Below are 17,884 nucleotides of genomic sequence, written 5' to 3'. Positions count from 1 at the left end.
CCTAGCCCTAATCCATTCTTCGTTTAACCGATACCTTTTGTTTCTCTTATCGCCCTATGTGGATCTTGTCTGAGAGTCACCCAAGCATCAAAGGCCTATGCAAAACTTGGTTCAGGAAACCCAGAAGACCATGGTCCCTGAGAAATCGAGGAATTTGCTCCTGGCATTGTATCTTCTGGAGCTTTCAGGTTGCTTTGAAGATACAGAAATTAACTGGCTAAACTGTAAATAGAGAGAAAATAAAAATGCCCTGGGCGAAGGGAAAGGGCTTCAGTCCTTCGAGGCTGGACCCCCCTGCAGACATGAAAGGCTAGATTCATTCTTAAGATGCCTCTGAGTCTTCTTTCCATGGATCTGCGTGAACCCACACACCCGTGCTGTGACAAACCTCCATAACCTCCATCACCACCACCACCTCCATCACCACCACCACCTCCATCACCACCACTACCTCCATCACCACCACCACCATCACTTCACTGACACCTCCATCACCATCACACCACTACCACCACCATCACCACCACTATCACCACCACCATCACCATTACCGCCATCATCATCGCCAACAAACAAAAACAGCAGCCAAGGAAAGACTCAGAGGGACAATAAAGAGCAGGAGCTGAGAACGATGGGAGAATACACATGCCAATGAAGGCTCGAGATTGCCAGTTAATGATAAACAAAAACAGAGGACATTTCAGACAACAAGAAAAGCCTAGAAGTCAATGAGATTAAAGACTAAAGCCCCAAGAGCCAAAGAGATAAAGGATTAAAAAAAATTCCACGAGATATAATTTTAGACAGAACCCTGTGTCCACACAGGATTAAGAGCAGGAAGAAGGGGATAAAGCAGAGCTGAAAATGTACAGGGACAGGCGGCTGCTCTAGGCTGAGCCCATGTTAGGGACTGGCCTTTCAGACCCCATGGGTCAGGCCCTAAGGGAGCCTTTGAATTTCCAACAAAAAAAAAAACCTTCACCAATCGGCTCTTCAGAGCTTCTAGGTCCACCCTCACAGGGAGGGGGCAGGCCCACCCCACGGGGAGGGTAGACTTACCTGTTTCAAAAGACAAAGTCTGAGGGAGAAATGATCACGTCTATAAAATAGGAAGCCACAGAGAGAATGTGACTACACATTACCTTCTGAACCCAATCTCCCAATGTCGTTTCTCAGAAGACACAATTACAGAGGGGTTATCGAACATCCAAGGTTCCGCTCAGATATGACACGGAAAGCTCTTGATAGAGGAGCTAAGATGTGCAGAGCAGGGGAGAAAAGAAGCCAGGAGCACATCTGGATTCTAAACCCACTTCTGCCATTCCGTATCTGATGTGCGTGTACCCTGTCTGTTGGTATGCTCTGTGTTTCAAGACCACTCTTCAGCCAGGTTGGTCTTGAACTTCCTATGCAGCCTAGGCTGTTCTCAACAGTGCATCGACTCTCCTGCCTCTTCTTCCTGTGAGCTGGGATCACAGGCATTTTCTCTCACCACACCCAACTTTACATCTCACTTTTTACATTTGTGTGTAAGCAGAAAAAGGGGCTTCACTGATAGTCCTGAGAACTAGCAGTTAAAGGTGGCTTTAAGATGATTGTGCTAGGGAGGTACGATAGTCAGACCTGGGTTCAATCTATCAAACCCCTGTGCGTGTGTGCGCGCGCGCACGTGCGTGCTTGCGTGCGTGCTTGCGTGCGTGCGTGCGTGCGTGCGTGCGTGTGTGTGTGTGTGTGTGTGTGTGTGTGTGTGTTTGGTGACACATGCTTATAATCATAGTGTTGGGGAGACTGAGGAAAGCAATCCCCAGGGTTCACTGGCCAGCAAGTCCCTTCGACATGGCAACCTCCAGGACAGTGAGAGACCCTGTCTCAAAGACAAGACTGAGGGGCTGACAGGATGGCTCAGTGGGGAAAGAAGCTTGCTGTACAAAGGTAGTGACTGGAGTTTGATCCTCAGAGGCCATGCAAAGTTGCAAAGAGGAGAACAAACTTTACACAGTGGTCTGCTGGCCTTCACATGCGCTCCACGGCGCACGCATTTCTAAGCGAGTGAGAGACTAAGCTTCGAATGTCTCACTTTGGGAAAGGTACACCAGGACACGGATGGATATGCTAATTAGCTTGAGTTACTCACTTCCCATTGCATGCCTAGCCCAGAGCATCGCATCACACTTCGTAGATGCAACACCACTATACTTTGTTAATTAATGTAAATAAAAAAGGGGAACAAAATAGCATTGGGCAGAGGGCTGAAGGGATGGTTCAGAGTGCTTGCTGCTCTTCTAGCAGACCCGGGTTCAGTAGCCCACATTGGGCAGCTCACAAGCATCTGTACAGTACCTTCCAGGGATCTAGCACTCTCTTCTGGCCTCTTGGTGTACCTGAATACATGTGGTACACACACACGTACACACACACACACGCACACATTTACATGTAAAATAAAGATAAAAATGTTTAAAAATAACATTGGGTAGTAGAGATTTTTTTTCATTAAATTGTACATAAAATGATGTTCTTAGAATTAATATTGACAGGGGCTGGAGAGATGGCTCAGTGATTAAGAGCATTGGCTGTTCTTCCAGAGGATCCTGGTTCAATTCCTAGCCACCACATAGCAGTTTCACAGCTGTCTGTAACTCCAGTTCCAGGGGATCTGACACCTGTAGATGTAACAGTCTTATTAAATAAGTAACACAGAACCAAATGCAGAGTTAAAAGCCAAGAAGTCAGAGCAGTAGCTGAGAGCTGAGACTTAAAACTGCCTTCTTACCCTTCCTGCTGCTGCTGTCCTTCCCCTTAGCAAGAGACCTACTTCCTGTGTATCTGTCTTTTTATTGACTTTCTGTTCTTCCTTCTCATTGGTTGTAAACCCAACCACATGACCTCTCATCACTGCCTGTCTATACAGACCTCCAGGTCTTCTATGGTTGGTATTGAGATTAAAGGCGTGTGTCTCCGTGCTGGCTGTATCTTTGAACACACAGAGATCTGCCTGTCATGTGGTCGAGATTAAAGGTGTGCGCCACCACCACCTGGCTTCTGCTATGGCTTGCTATTAACTCTGACCCACAAGCAACTTTATTTATTAACATACAAATAAAATCACATTTCAGTACAAATAAAATATCACCATATTTTCCCCTTTCTATTTTAACAAAAAGAAAAAAAGGAAAAAAGTTATAATTAATATAAGAAAAACTATATTCAAAAGTACAATAACTATATACCATATACAAGCAATAAATACCTAAACAATGTCTAATCCATTTGCATTTGACAAATTCAGAGAAAATAATTCCATTATCTATCCTATTTTGGTAAGTCCAAAATGTACCTGATTCACTTTCTATCCTAACTTATATTACTAACAGAACTATCTTATAACGTCTTTCAAATTTATATACTTACTCTTTAGTGAGTTTCTTTTCTAAAATTCTTAACAAGGAAAACTATAACTACAACTATCTAATCTTCAACTATAACTAACTAATCTTCAACTCCCTCAGAGACCCAAGAAGGAAATAATATTACCTAGTAAAAAATAAAAACAGGAAGTGCTTGCAAGCAACTTCCAAAAAAATGTGAGTTGACAGAAACAGCCAGCTGCCTGGACAGTCACCTGAGGTTTCTCCGCAGTGTTGGGGCATCATCTTCGGCCTATAGGCTTAGCATATCTGACAGACTCATTTGTGAAGTAGGATGTACACAAGGTCAACAGTTTGACCTCACATTTGGTGAGAGCAGTCCATGTACCAGAAACACATGAATTCCACTAGTGTCATGTCATGATTCAGGGTTTTATATTCTGGAAATTGTTGACATTTTTTGAATTCAACTGTCCATTCATCTTGGCTGTGTGTGTGTGTCTTTATCTTGGCATCCCATTCTTCTCCACATCCCTCTATTAAATGCCAATCTACCACTGAGAGGTTAGACTCTGTCAGCTTAGTTACTCTTCAAGAATAACTGTTTCAGCTGTTGTTCCACTGCACATCAGAAGCCATCAGTCCACTGCCTGTTCAGCTGCCTTCAAAGAAAAGGGCACTGTACTTTTTCCAGATTGCAAAGGCCACTTCAGGGATGGTGCCATATTGTCCTGGCCTCAGAAGATGCCTTTTGTTAAAGCCACAACCACACTTGTTTTGGTAAGAATTGGTAGTCTTTTGTTTCATGTCCTGTCTGTCCTGTTTGTCAGCAGTTGATTCGAAGATACTTTGTTGTTCAGTGGCTAACTTTTGCCACAATGAAAGTTAACTCCATATGCAGTTTCTTCAATGCCCATATTTTCTCTGAAGTAGATTGGTACTGCCAGGAGCTGACATGTCTCATAGACATAACAAAAAAGAAAAATTTTCCAAGTTATTAAAACATTTTAAAAGCCATATTCTGTAGATCTCTGAAGGGTTTGAAGATGACCTGTCTATCTAAAATATATCTGCTCAATCTTGAAAACATACCTAATATGACTACAAGTTCTATTATAATGTCTAACTACTAACTTCCATTTCTTTATATCCTAATAGTTGGTAATAATAACATTCAAGGATCAGAAAATTACATTACATTGTTAAATGAACGGTATGAGTACAATATCTTGAACAAGATTAGATATATATGTATGGCATTTTTTAACAATATCAATCTCAATATATATAATTTGTATACAATATAAAAAATCCAATTCAATGTAAAATATTTACAACTAGTAATTGTCTTTTTTGTAAACAAGAACCTTAAATCTAATCTCCTTTGTTTAGCCCTTTTCCTAACCCTTAACAACAACTTGTAACCAACCCCCCTAAACAATGAAAATTATCCCAGACCCAAAACCCATTAAAAGACCAAAAAACCACCTGTCCCACACCACCTCTTTGGGAATGTGGGCGTCGTATTCTTAAAATTGCTTCTTGCTGGATATGGGCGAAGGTATCTTTATTCTGAAAAGAAAAAATTTGGGTTAATTGTCAAATTCTAGGAAAGGTAGCTATATCGTTTGTTGTCCAGTCTGTGTATAATGCCAAAGTTCAGGGTTTATCTCAAGTTCTTATTCAAGTAGTCTTTGAAACTGGATCATCTCAGCTAGCTCTCTCAAAATTGCTCTGAGCAGTTTGTAGTCCAAAGCTGATCTGTAGATGATGTTTGTCAGCTTAGTGATATTATTATTGTCCACGTGGTATTGTTGTTGTTGTGGGGCCCCATCTTTTTCCTGGAGACTTCAGTTGATGTTAGGCCTGGCCGTGATTTCCTGCAGAAAACTGATAAGAGACTCGAACACAAAGACATGTATAGGGAGCTAATTGAAGCCTTTTTTCTAGAATTAGTTAGTACTCTATATGACCATTAATATCTTAACAAAGTTTAAAATATATATATATATATTAATCTTGTAAATATTGATATAAATTCATACTTTAAGAAAAGTTTAAAGAATCAGAATAGAATCAAAGAATTGAGATTAGTAGTAATAGAATAGTCCCCTAATTAATTTGGTTTTTCTCCTGTCCCATATCAGAAGATGGCTCTTTCTTCTTGCATGATACAGGGAGTTTGCATTTTCCTTTTAACAACATGCTTAAGTTTAAAGAAGGAGAGAGCCATTCTCCAACTCCAAAACCAGCTTTAAATTTTAATTGAACTGGCACTACAGAAGACCAATAGTGTTAAATTTCTTTAGAGAAGAGCAGAAACAAACATTTAGGAACACATGAAATTTTGTAGATGATATACCAATAGGCCATTTTACTCTTTTTCTTGGCACAGATGATTTGTCCTTTTTCTTCAGTTGTCTCATTTGTCCAGTGTTCTTCAGATTCCTTAGCCTTCATTCTCCTAAAAGACACCCTCATACTGATATACATGCAGGCAAAACACCAATGCACATGAAATATAAATAAATAAATCATTAAAAAAAGAATTGATATTGACATATCCAATCAAGTGTGGCATTACACACTTGATTTTGAGTCATTTGTTGTTAAAATTGATAGGCTGTAAATTCCTCAGATATGAGCTAGGTTTTAGTTTTATGTTAATGTTTTGAGAAAAAAGGACTACTCCTTGCCTGTTTTTGCCTCAAATGAAAAAAACCAAGCTACCTCAGTTAAAAGAAAGCTGAATGGAATAAATCATTCACATTCAGAATTGGTGGATTGGGTTTAAAAATCTGTATCTTTAAATAAGAAGGAAGATTTCTATGAAATTATGATTATAATAAAATTAATGACTAATTATCATGAGACACTCAAAATTGCAATGGCTGACCTTATAGAGTACGTATGGAGTGTTAGATACTGTTATAAACACTTTCTAAATATGAACTAATTTATTATCCACAGGAATGCTATGAGGTCAGTAATATTTGTGTTGTAGACAGGCAGGAATGAAGTGGAAATCCTGAAGGTTGGATAGCAAGCCCGAGAACATATGGGCAGTAAGTAAGTCACAAAGCTGGCATGCTGACGTACGTGGGTTGAGCCAACAGCTCTTGCTCTAATCCTAGTGCATCTTGCCACTGAATTCAAAACATAAAACATCGCTAAGCCTGTTTGAAAGTCCAACTAAACCACTATTGTATAAAACTTGCATGCATTACGAGAAGAAACCTCTAGGTCATTTTTTTTTTTTCCTATAAGGAGGAGTAGAGAATCACCAGGAACTGAGGAACTTGCATTCAATTCTCCATTCAAGATGCTGCTGTCTAGTGAGCAAGATTGCACCTGAATGTCTAGGATCCTCTTGAAGAGCTGACTCTGCTCCCATTCCAAGTCTCACCAGCAACTGTCAGGAAATGTCAATGACCTTCAGAGTCTGAATCCATGAGTTCAAGCTTCACGTCAGTATTTGCACAAGTGTTTAGTTTTCAGGTGAGTGTGACGGTGGACGCTGATGCCATGGGCGTGACGGCATTGAGGACTAGACTTTGTAGTTGAAATAGATATCACTCACGAGGCCATCTAAAGTCAAACAGGCTTCGGTAAAGAAGTCTCAGGTCGGCAGACAGGAGATAGAAACTGAGAACTGACATGCCCTTGTTCTCACCTTCTGAGTAGGCTCTGCTTAGCCCCCAGCCAATTACTGCCATCTGAAAAAGCAAACAGACTTCTAGGTCTATGCACACCTCCCCTCTCTCTTTTAATGAAAAGAATTAGGGATTTGCAATGTCAAAAATTCATGTTAATAATGATAATTAATATAACAATGGATAATATTATTGTAATATGATGTGGTTCAAGTAAAACAAAACCTCTAGGTAGTGTGAGCCAACCCATAAGAGAACATGGCAAATAAACACAAGGTTTATTGGACTTCTCTTTTGGCCCAGGTCTCCTAAGTGCTTTTATAGAATTGTTTATATTCTCTAAGAGAGTTTGCTCTTAGCAAAACAGATTTCATGAGAACATGCTCTTCATTCCACAGTGGAAATATGATAGACTCAAGAGACTGAGGCAGCCAGAGCCAGGCGCAAGAGCCCAGTCTGTGTCCTCCTGGTACAGCACTACCATTGGCAAACTCGTTTTTCCAGTGTTTCAAAGCAGCCCACAGAGAACAGTATCCTCGTGCCTCATCAAAAAGCTTTTCCCAAGCATCCTGTTTTCCTGTTCTTTATCTAGAGCTTGTATTCTCCCAGACTCCCCCAGCCAGAGGCTCAAAGCTAATCCCGTTATCCATTCCTGGCTTGCCCAGTGAAAATATCCCCTAACTGATTCACCTATGGTTTCATCTAGAATAATTCATTAGAAGTTGAAGGAAATGTATATTGTGATTTGCATAGTGGTGTCCTCTCCAAAATTCACTGTGAAACACTGTCCCCGCTACGGTGATATTAAGTGATAGGGCCTTTGGGGGGTGTCACCACACACCTACCTTCACAGACAACCCTTTACAACAGCTCATTGGGTTGTGGTGACCCCCCCCAACCATAAAATTATTTCGTTGCTACTTCATAACTGTCATTTTGCTGCTATTATGAATTGTAAGGTAAATATCTGAGATGCAGGATATCTGATACCCAACCCACAGATGGAGTACCACTGGTTTAGGTTGTTGTTGCTGTTTTACCAAATGAGAACCTGGCATTCATAGTGCCATCTTGAGAACAGACACAGCCTTCAAGAGATGGCACATTAAACTGACACCTTGATTTCAGGCTTACCATTCTTCAGAATAGTGACCAAAAAAAAAAAAATCTTGATGAGTTATAAATTGTCCAGCCTCAAGAATTTGATTATAATAACACAAGTGGGCTTCATATTTTAAAATGGTATCTTCTAAAGTTATCCACCGAAAGCACACACACACACACACACACACACACACACACACACACACACACACACAGAGAATCAGACTCTCACATCTTATTACATAGAGATTTCACTACAGGAGGCCTGTGACCCTGAAGCTACACCTTCTGTTGAATGGCATTGGTACCTTTGCTGAATATCAAGTAGCCATCAGTTCGATCATTTATATGTAAGTTCCCAATTCTAGTTCAATGATCTATATATATTGATCTGTATGTAATCACAATTAATGCCTCTTTGTATTGCATTTTTGAATCAGGAAGTGTGAGATACCCAAGCTCACTCTTTTCATTAAGCTGATTTGGGCTATTCTAAGTTCTCTACATTTCTGTATGAATGATGGCTAATCAATTTATGTCAAAAATAATACCCCATCAAGGATTTTGACACGATTTTAGTGAACCTGTAGGACTGATAGGGGAGGGAGTTTTGCTATCTCGACAATAATAAATTATCCAGACAAAGACAGGGGCGATCTTTCTACTTAGTTAAATCCTGGGTTCCAGGGTTGGAGAGATGGCTCTGTGGGTAAAGTGTCTGTCATGCAAGCATGCGAACCTGGGTTTGGATCCCAAGCACCTATGCCAAAGTTTGCTATGGCAGCATACATCTATAACCCAACACTGAGGAGGAGAGGCCTGGGTGGAAATATGCGGGTCTCTAGAGCTCACTGGCCAGCCAGCCTAGTTTAATGGGTAAGCTCAAGGACAACAACTTCCCACCCTGTCTCAAAAAAATAAAGCGACCAGTGATTGAGGAAAGAAACATACACAATCTTTATCTCTTGATATTTTATCATTTTTTAGCACAAGAATATTTCAGTTCTTCTGTTGAACTTATTTTCATGTGTTTTATTTCATTTTGATGCTGTTGCTAAAGGGATTTCTTTATGGCGTGTTTTCGAATCATGTACTGTTAATGTAGAGACATTGAGTTGATTTTATACATTGATCTCGGTAGATGGCTCTGTGTGTAAAGGACTCATTGCTCAGATATGAGGGACCTGAGTTTAGATCTTCCATTCTACATAAAATCCAACAGGATATGTATGGCATGTGGCTATAGCCCCAGAGCAGGATGAGAGGCAGAGGAGGTTGGTGGACATAAGAGAATCCTGGGCATTTCTAATCAGCCAGTCTAGCTGAAAGGGTGAGTTTCACGGTCAGCAAAAGACCTGCCTTAAAATTTAACACAGAGATCAACAGAGAAAGACACTTGATGTGCACCTCTGACATGCCTCTATACATGCATATACAGCTAAATTGTTACTCTGTTAGTCGTGGACAATATAGTGTGTGTAATTGTCCTTTTATGGGGTGGGGGTAGGGTTCCATCCTGTGGGACTGCTCTACCTGGAATTGAAGGTGACTCAAGGTCAAGGACAACAGCTTCCCACTGTGGCTTTCATTGAAGTGCAGACACACACTGGAGGTCGAGGTACCAGCTTTGCATCCTGCATTACTTACCTCGTGAGCCCAAAGAAGAAGTCAGTGCTTTGAAGCCAAATCGGCTTCTGAGGGCCTGTTTCAGTAGGAGTCAGGAAAAAATGCAGTTTGGCAGCATGTGTGAGATGCTAACTTGTGGAAGAGGGAGGTAGAGTCGGATGGACCAGAGAAATAGCACATTAGGTCTTGTGTGAAGAGGTCTTCAGAAACTTAGGCCAGGCTATTACAGCCATGCAGTCCTCAAAGCTCATGTATTTTCTCTTAGCGTCAGCTATTTAAATGATTTCAGTTAGAATAATTCCATTCCTGAAATATTTGTGTCCTGGAAATGACGTTATGTTTTTCTAGGGTTTGCTTAATTTTTGGCAGTAGATAGCTTTTTAATAATTAGACAACAGTGTACCACAGAATGAGGAGTGTGCATATCTCTAGCAAATAATTCTGAACTCAAAGTAGATATTTTTTCTGTTCTCATAAACTCTGGTTCTAGTAATTTTTAAATATGGAAGTTGCCAGATTTTGGAAGCTTTTTAGTGTTTTGGTGCCATCTCTGTAGCAAAGAGAGTTGAGTAATACTTTTTTGAGTACTTTATTAACGTTGTGTAAACACTGACATGTAAAGTCATGTCCCATCTGTGGTTTAAATGAGAGGCTCTGACATTTTAACAATAGATAGCACTGTTTGGAGAAACTAGAGATATGGCTTTGTGCGAGGAAGTATGTCATGGGGGACGGCTTTGGGGTTTCAAAGTCTTGGACTATTCCCAGTACACACTCTCTCTGCTTCCTGTTTGTGGATGGAGATCTGAGCCCTCAGCTCCTAGCTTCCAGTTCTAGCCACCTGATGCCACGCTGTCTCCACCATCATGGACTCTTATCCATTTGGAACCATAAGCCCAAATAAACTCTTTCTTCTATGAGTTGCCTTGATCATGGTATTTTATCACAGGAACAGAAAAGTAACTATGTATTATAGTACAAAGACATAGCAGTGTGTGTGTGTGTGTGTGTGTGTAAGACAGTGTAAATAGCCTCTATCATTTCCTACTGAAGAATAAATTTTGTGTGTGTCAGGGGGTCGTTTCAAGACAAGGTTTCTCTGTGTAGCTTTGGAGCCTTTCCTGGAACTCACTCTGTAGCCCAGGCTGGCCTTGAACTCACAGAGATCGGTCTGGCTCTGCCTTCAGTGAGGGGTCTGGCTCTGCCTTCAGTGAGGGCTGATGTTGTTTTGCCATGGTTAAATAAAGAGTATATATATATATATATATATATATATATATATATATATATATATATATATGGGTTGAATGTAGGATTTAGTTCAGAAGAACCTTTCCTAATGATGTCCAATTTGAAGTCAGTATGAAAGACTGTCAAAGCATTTCACCCAGCAGCTATGTGGTAATAGAAATGTTTTGGCTAGGATAGATGTGAAGGTAGAAGGGGGAAAAAAAAAACCCAAAACTGCTTTATGAGTGATTTGGGTGAGAGAAAGAAAGCCTTCTCTCTGCATGCGAGTCTCTCTAGTCTGCTGAAAATGGGGCATTCTAGCCTGACACATTGAGATGAGATCAGCCTGTTCCAGCTGTCTGAAGCAGCAGAAATGAGTGCAGCTGGCTAATTCCTAATTATAGAATTCTTCGTTGTTGGGGAGTAAGTGACTAAACGTGTGCTCTGATTTCTGTGAGCCCCAGCTATGTGAAAAGCTGGGATTTTTAGATAATTTTCCCCCTTCCACATAATACACTAAACACATTTAAATTAACTCTGGGGCAAATATAATTAAGGAGCCGCAGATGGTATTTTTGTTCCTCTGGCTGACCAGAATATGCCCTAACTGTGGCTTTGGATGAAGTGATTAAGCCCTGTTTCCATGGGACCCAGTCCTAAGGTATTTGGAAAGCTCACATTAACGATTCCGAGGCTCACAGGAAGTTTATTTCTTCAGTGGTTTGTTTAGAGAGGATTTCAAAGGCGATGCCCACACTTTGGTTTTCCTGTGAACTCTTCACTGGTGATCTGCCTTTCCTGTTCTCCTCTGATTATGCTTTTGCAGATTCAGTTAAAGAGAAAAACATGCCCAGCCAGTGTATTCATCTGTGAAGTCTGCCATAAGGGAAAGTCACAAATCAAACATGTATTTAACACCATTACGGTGGCTGGGAACAGATGACCGAGGTGCTGGTGGACTCCACTCCTGGTGAGGGCCATCTTCTTGGCTTGCAGATGGCCGGTTTCTTCTTACATCCTTACAAGATGCATAGAGCAAATTAGCTTTCTGATGTCTTGTATTCCTCTCATGAGCATCATTCCAGAATTTCCGTTGGACCTAATCACCTATAAAGGCTCCACTTCTAATACCCTTCACTCTGGGGACCAGTGCTTTTACAGATGAATTCTGAGGAGGAGTACAAGCCTGAAGTCCCTAACTGGAAAGTCTTGGCTAGCTGGGACTTGTCAGTCTATCACCCTAAACTTGTCCCTTTAAGAGGAGACAGATGACAGATTTGTTTGGTTAGAGAGATCTCAGGCAGTTCAAGGTCATTCACTCACAATGTTTCTGTGTTTAGTATTACATAATCATGATTAATGCTGGGAATATTGTTCAAAACACTGAACGGTTTTTAGATCCCAACCGGGCAGCATGCAGTATATTCTCTGTGCTAATTTATAGGCCCAGGCTGAAGGTTTTCAATTTGTTTTGAAGTGAAAAGATTATAATTACCAGATAGCCAAGAGTTTAACCTAATTACTCTTCTCTATTTTCTAAATATTTTTGCAAGACATTATTTAATTAGTATCGAAATGTATGACTTACGTTTTTACTTTTAAAGGTTTCTTTTAAAGTGTGTGTGTGTGTGTGTGTGTGTGTGTGTGTGTGTGTATGTGTGCACATATAAGTGTGGATACCTACAGAGGCCAGAACAGGGTATCAGATCCCTTGAAGTTAGTATAGCAGGCCATTGTGAGCAGTCTGATGTTGGGAACAGAACTTGGGTCCTTTGCATGAGTAGCAAGTGTTCTCAGCTGCCGAGTTATCTCTCCAGTCTTCATTTTGATTTCTTAAATAGTCAGTTGTGGGGCAAATTTGATAATTCTTTGACTCCCAAGTCACATTGTTATCCACCGATCATCAACCCTAACTCAGAAGGCATATGTTCCAACTCTACTCTCCTTAGGAAGTAGATCCTAATGGGAAAATCAAACACTGCAACTTTATTTAAAAAGTATTGGCCTGTGATGGGGAGGGCAAGGAGGACGAAGTAAGCCAAAGATGGAAAGCAACATGATGTGATTCAGTGCTGCCAAGCATGTCCGCAGGAAGGGCAGAGAAATGCCCTGTCATTCAGAACTCACATATAGCCCCACCAAATGAGAAGGACAGGTCCCTGGATGAAGTCCACAGAAACAGAAAAGAAAGCAGACATCTGTGTCTGGCTCCTTCCTTGCCTAGATTCCCACTGGTTAATCTTCACTATTCAGTAATCTATGTTCGCCCCACCCCAACACACACACACACACACACACACACACACACACATGCACACACACATTTACACATTTATTACAAGGCATTGAGTCCCATAGCCATGTAGGTTGGTATAGGTTGGTAAGTATAAAATCTGCAGAGTGGGCCAGTAGTTCTTGGGATTCATAGACTGGGTCAAGGGTTACCAGATAGGAAGAGATGCTGTTGTGTCTACTGAAGACTCTTACTTGCTGAAGAATCCATTTTTCTGTTGTATTCAGTCTGATTAGAAGAGGCCTACCAAAAGATGGAGGGCATGACTGCTTCCCCATCGAGTCATTGAGTCCAATGTTAATCTAATGTCAACCTACCAATTTAAACATCAGTACCTGTGGTGGTTTGAATGTCATTGGTCCCCCTAAGCTCACAGGGAGTGGCACTATTAGGAGGGGTGGCTTTGTTGGTGTAGGTGTGGTCTTGTTGGAGGTGTCACTGTGGGGGCAGCCTTTGAGGTCTCTTATATGCTCAGGCCACACCCAGTGTCTCAGTCTACTTCCTGTTGCCTTCTGATAAGATGTAGCCAGCGGCCGGGCGGTGGTGGCACACGCCTTTAATCCCAGCACTCGAGAGGCAGAGCCAGGCGGATCTCTGTGAGTTTGAGGCCAGCTTGGGCTACCAAGTGAGTTCCAGGAAAGGCGCAAAGCTACACAGAGAAACCCTGTCTCAAAAAACAAACAAAAAAAAACAAACAAAAAAACAAACAAAAAAAAAAGATGTAGCCAGCACAATGTCTACCTGCACACCACCATGCCCCACCACGATGATAATGGACTAAACCTCTGAAATGTAAGCTACCCCAATTAAATGTTTTTCTTTTATGAGAGTTGCTGTGGCCATGGTGTGTCTTCACAGCAAAAGAAACCCTAAGACAGTACCATCCAGGTACACCCTGATAAAAATCACCCATGGGACAGTTAGGTTGACACAGAAAACTAGCTATCACAAAAGCCTACCAATCTTGCCAGAAATTTCAGCCTGAGATGTGAAGAATTTGTGGCAAAGGAGATCTGCCTCCAAATCTAGTGAGGCCCAGCTAGTTGACAGCTTTTGATCTTAGGCAAGTCCGTTGGTATCTTTGAGCCTTGGGATTCCATGTTTTAAAAATGTGAAATATTTGGTGTTCAAAGACTTTCCAGGGCTAAAATTCACTATTTATGTAATGCTTAGAACTCATCTCCTGAAAATGTGTTACAAAGTGATGAGAGATGCCACTCTACCTACCACGAAAGCTGAATGCAAGAAACTCATTTGAGGGCGTGGAAGAGGCTCCTGACTTATTGCAGAGGGTGATAAAAATTGAAAATGGCTGGCTGGGTAAGGCCTGGGAGATGGCATCCTCATGATTTCTAATAATGTAGGATTCTTTTTCTTAAAGTTGGAGCTGTTGTGTTCAGAGTGTATAATTCAAGATTATGTCATTTTAGAACAATTCTACGATCTCTGTATTTTATATTGAAATGTTTAAGTGATGTTTGACATTTTAAATATCAAATCCGTAAGTAAAATGCATATATCAGAAAAACAAAGCTCTACACACACACACACACACACACACACACACACACACACACACACACCATCACCACACATATGACTTTAACATCTTAGATTTCAGAGGACATGGCTCTCAAGAAAGGCCGTTTGTTAGAACATCAGCATAATGCAGTCTGTCCGTGAACATACTATTAGTTCCACATAATTGAAAAATTTTTTTCAAACCCAAAAGACTTCAAATTTTTTTTTTTAACAGTTTCATGTATCCAAGACTGGTCTCAAATTTGCTATGTGGTCTAAAGGAACCTTGAACTCCTGAATCTCTTGCCTCCACTTTCTAAGAGCTTGGATTGCAGGTGGGGACCACCATGCTCCCTTTTGGGCACGCTGAGAATGGAATCTAGGGCTTCGAGCAACCTAGGCAAGCATTCTGTCACCTGCTATATCCACAACCCTCTAGTGTGTGTGCGCACATGTGCGCGCGCGCGTGTGTGTGTGTGTGTGTGTGTGTGTGTGTGTGTGTGTGTGTTCACAAAGCATCAAATATGGCAATACTTCATCTGCATCCCCATGGGGCAGCAGTGGGCTGACCCTGAAACGCAGGTGCCCCCTTCAGATACATTGCGAGCCCTGCCCAGAGGGAGGCAGTCACCACCACTCCCCAGACTCCCCACTTCGCTCCCATCAATGCTGGTTGCCTGTATGGTCGGCTTGGCCTCTCTGGGTTTTTAAAAGATTCTTCTGGGAGCTTCCCCCCCCTCCCCCCCGTGGGTTAATCGCTTTTAAATATTTATTCTCTCCAATTTCCTTATCCCATTATTGGGATCACTGACTAATTGTAGTTAGTGAATAAGGATATTTCGGAGCAGGCCTGTCCCCAACATCTGAGCGGCTTAGGGCAAGAGTACAAATGTTTAAAGGTCATAAAGCGAGTCAACCAAATGTGAGGTCTGTTCTGGTCTCCTACCAGGGTCAAATACATTGTTACAATAAAAAGGTGTGTGTGTGTGTGTGTGTGTGTGTGTGTGTGTGTGTGTGTGTGTGTGTGCTGGTACATGTGTATATGTGCATGTTGAGGTCAGAGGTCAACCTCAAATATGCCTTAGGGCTGTCCACTTTTTTTTTTTTGAGAGAGTGTGTCTCACTAAATCTGGGACTTTCCAAATAGGCTAAGCTGGCTGACCAATGGGCTCCAGGGATTCTCTTCTTTCTCCCTCCTTAGTGCTGAGGAAAATAGTGCATACCAACCTAACCTGCCCCGTTTCCTTAAGGTTTTCAAACACATGTTGTTTTGGGAATCAACTCAGGGCCTCACGCTTGCTTGGCAAGTACTTTACCCCCCAAGTTACCTCCCCTGTCCAAGAATGTCTTTTAAGGCATGGTTTAAAATCTAATTAAAGCTAGTAAAATGTCAAAGGTGATCATCTATTTTTACACACACATGGTTGTATTTTGAACAGGATAGTGGTTTTTGTACAAGTAGTAATACAAAGACTTAGATAATTTATGAAATACTTTTTATTTATTGCATGAAAGTGGCTTTTTATTATAGCCAAAGGAACGATTTGTGTTGCTACAATCAGGGACATCATTTTAACTAACTGCTGGTCTAGTATCAGCAATGCTATCCTTTGTGAATTATCATAGTTTGGGGATTTTTTAATTATTAATTTTATCGTGGAAAAGCCCCATTTCTCTGGAACAATAGGAACTAGAATTGCTAATGAATTCTTAGAGTAATATTTTGATTCTCAAATGATCATTTTTTTTTGTCCTATCAAGGTTACAATTTTTGTATCATGTTCAAACAAAGTGGCAGAACTGGACTTGGTAAAATATGATCACAGGAAATACTACAAAACAATTTATTGCCGGGTGGGGGCGGCACACACCTTTAATCTCAGCACCCAGGAGGCAGAGGCAGACAGATCTCTCTGAGCCTGGTCTACAGAGTGAGTTCCAGGACAGGCTCCAAAGCTATAAAGACACTCTGTCTTGAAAAAAAAAAAAAAATCACAGAATCCTATGGTACAGGCCCTTCACTTCCCAACATCTTTTGAACCAGTTTTAAATCTGTGCATGAATATAAATAATTGCTGCTGTTTTTTTCATGGATTTCCTTTTTTAGGTGTTTCTCCTGTGTGTGTGTGTGTGTGTGTGTGTGTGTGTGTGTGTGTGTGTGTGTGTGTGTGTGTTGTGTGTGTGTGTGTCTATACCCTGCATCTGACTTACTAAACCAGGATAGCATGCTACAGTTCAGACTAAACGTGTTCTAAAATGGTGTGAACAACTGCATAGTGTAAGATACTCCTCAGCTGCCAGTACCATCTCATGTGTGAATGCCTCTAGCACCCTTGGAACAAAGACAGGCAAAGGGGATACTCAGCACTCCTGGGAAATTCTTCAATATAGAAGAGTCCTCTGCATCCCTGCTCTGAGAAGAGGGACTGATGAGTTAATTTGTCTCTTCTTTGACTCAAGCGGTTCTCTCGGTTCTCTCAGCACTCTAGGGCAGAATCTATGCAGAAACAAATTATTTAGACATGGTTACTTTTCACTTCCAGAATATAAGCCAAGCCATGAAGGATTCCCTAGAGACAGAGGCAGTGCTAGCCATAGGAGTGTGAGTCACACAGACAGGTGGAAGATCACGTCTCACAAGCCAATATCACTGTGAGCTTGCTAATAGTTCATTTCAACTCCAGACCTTTGCTGGGTGGGGCTTAATGCCTGTAATCCCGCCTCTTGGGAGGGGGAAGCTGGAGGAACAGGAGTTCAAGGTCTGCCTGGGCTACATAGGAAGTTTGAGGACAGCCTAGGCTGCATGAGACCTTGTCTCAAGAACCATAAACAGACAAACACATAATCAGTCAATCAGTTGTAATAAATCCTGAGGCCCAGCACACATTTGTCTTTGTTCAGACGTTAGTTGTCAATTTATACTTTTGAAGCCTGGCATTCCAGGATCCCGCTCAAAATTATTCATCGTGGGGCTAAGGACATAGCTTAGTAGGTAAGAGCACTTACTACAAAAGAATGAGGACCTGAGTTCAAATCCCTAAAACTCGTGTAAAAAGCAGAGCATAGTCCTTTGTATACTGCTAACTTGA

This window comes from Peromyscus eremicus, chromosome 16_21 (genome assembly GCF_949786415.1).
Source record: "Peromyscus eremicus chromosome 16_21, PerEre_H2_v1, whole genome shotgun sequence".
Lineage (NCBI taxonomy): Eukaryota > Metazoa > Chordata > Mammalia > Rodentia > Cricetidae > Peromyscus > Peromyscus eremicus.
The sequence above is the reverse complement of the archived record's forward strand: the minus strand, read 5'-3'. Positions refer to the sequence as shown.